Raw genomic sequence first — 2,592 nt, 5'->3', positions numbered from 1 at the left:
CATAGATATGCTATAAGATTTGGAAGATGGGTAAACTTCTGCTTTTGCTTCAGTTCATTTCAAACCTTGTTTCTCTTCTGTATTCATCAGGGTTCTCCAGAGAGACAGAACCAACAGGATATATACAGAGAGAGATGAGAGAGGATTTATTAGGGGAATTGGCTTATGTGATTATGGAGGCTGAGAAGTCCCAGGACAGGCCATCTGCAAGCTAGAGACCCAGGGAAGCTGGTAGCATGGCTCAGTCAAAGTCCAAAGCCCACAGAAACTGTGAAGCCAATGGTGTAAATTCAGTTCAAGGCCAGAGAGCCCAGGGGCCACTTGTGTAAGTCTTGGAGTCCAAAAGCCAGAGAGCCTGCAGTTCTGATGTCCAAGAATAAGAGAAAAGTGCACCCCAGCTCCAAAAAAAAGAGAAAAAAAAATCACCTTTTGTTCTATTGAGGCCCCTAGCTGATTGAACAGTGCCTGCCTGCATTGAGGGCACATCTTCCCTACTCAGTCCACTGACTCACACTTCAATCCCCTCTGGAAATGCCCTCACAGATACACTCAGAAATAATTCTTTACCAGTTCTCCAGGCAATCCTTAATCCAGTAAAACTGACACTGAAAATTGACCACCACATCCTCTGTTACCCAAATACTTCTGCTGCAGGGTATCTTCTGCTACATATTGGAGGGTAGGAGGACTATTATTATGAGAGTCTGTGAATCATCTAAATACATCCCATAAATGGGTCCTCAACTCAACTTTTATTTAGCAAGACTTCATAAATGTCCATGATTACTACAATGACACTCCATTGAACGTAAAAGACTCTGAAGCTCCACTTCATTATTAGCTTTGGGATAAATGGTGGTTCCCTTATTATTGCTTGGAAAAGAAAGAAAAATATCAACATAATCGAGTAATGACATAATATCAACAAAATGGAAACATGTTACTATGAGCATAACCTTCCAGAGGACAAATATAGGGGATGCTACTATATTCAATATTTGAAATCCAATCAATGATATGTAAATAACAGAAGATAAATAATATTTTAGATATATTATGTTAAGCCATAATTAAGAAACTGATGCCACATTGACTACTTTGGTATTTTCGAAAAGGTGACCTATCAATTTATTTAATCAACCTAAGGAATTGCCTAAATTATCTGATTAGGTTGATAAATGTGAGAAACAGAACAAGTTGACAAGCAATTTATTTTTGCAAGCAGTGAGAATGATGTTTCATCTCACACTATCTGTTTCTCATATGAGGGATAATTTTGAGAGCGCCTAGAGTTCCTAGAGGAACTCTCCCAGTATTTTTAAACTTAGTTCCTTTATACTCTAGATGGAGCACTTCACCTGCTTTCACTGTTTGTTTCATCAAGACTGAATTGCAGTCATGGAGCATTCTGAAGAGGCTTTCATTAGAAGGCTTTATTGGTGGTCTTCAAAAATAATGAAGAAATTTCAACGATTCCATACAAAATGGCTCCTCCTATCCATGCTGCCAAGCTTATGTATTTTAATGATTGCATTCCCAAAGCACATTTGACTTTTCGGTTCTGGTTCATAGCATAAGAAATGAGTGTGTTGCTTAGTTCCTCATTATTTAAGTGGTACAAGAACATTTCTTTTAAGAGATTGAAAAATACGATCAACAATTGAGATTGAAATTGGCAAGCCTTGTCATGATTAAACTATTCAGTTGGTGTACGCTTGTGCTTGTGGCAATGTCTACATTGGTACTAAATTTAATGTAAAAGCTGAATGTTCCAGGAACAATAGTTTTCAGTAGTTTTACAGTGTTTTCATTCATTTCTTTCTTTCTTTCTTTTAAATTGGATATAAGTATCCTGTAAATTCCCAGTGATAAGATAATACGGTTTCTTGTTTCCAGACACATTGAATTTTTTAAAAGTCAGAGCAGAATGTTCTCAATATTTTGAATTAGCAAGCAAACTAGCACTATAAAAACACACAGCTTTTTAAATTCAAAACTATAAAGACTCTATATAACTAATGACCCATTTTACTGGACAAAAATAGAATATCTTTTTTAAAAAAGAGGATTCCTATGGCCATACTATAAAGTAACCTAGGATTTATGGGACTTAAAAATAATTATTAATGCTTAGACTAAATTTGTCAGCTTTTTATGTGTTTTTTGCTGAAAGAGTGATTTATTTCCTAAGTAAAAGTGAGATGGAAACTTTCCCTGGTGCATTTCTTTTGTGATCCAGGGGACAAGCTAGCTTCACATGCAGTAAATTACAGGGGTAAGTACTAGGATTTATTCGGCTCAGCTATATAAAATACACTAACACCTTTTTCCAAATGGACTGAGATGGAGGAAAATAGCCATAGTCAGTGCATTCTGCTGTTCCCCAAAATCAAATAGCCAAGTGATTGAAAAAGAAGCTTCTGTCTTCCAGCATTCAAAGAAGCCAGGTTTGCCCTGAGTGTTTTCTATAAGGCTATGAATGCATTTATCTGAAGTAACTCTTTGGCTGAGGTCAACTAGAATACAATGTCTTTTAAATAAATTTGTCAATACTAGAAAACCTGAATGCCTTCTGTGATGCCCAAGGCATTG

This window comes from Mandrillus leucophaeus, unplaced genomic scaffold, assembly GCF_000951045.1.
Source record: "Mandrillus leucophaeus isolate KB7577 unplaced genomic scaffold, Mleu.le_1.0 Scaffold711, whole genome shotgun sequence".
In the NCBI taxonomy this organism is placed as follows: domain Eukaryota; kingdom Metazoa; phylum Chordata; class Mammalia; order Primates; family Cercopithecidae; genus Mandrillus; species Mandrillus leucophaeus.
This window is presented reverse-complemented; position numbering follows the sequence as displayed.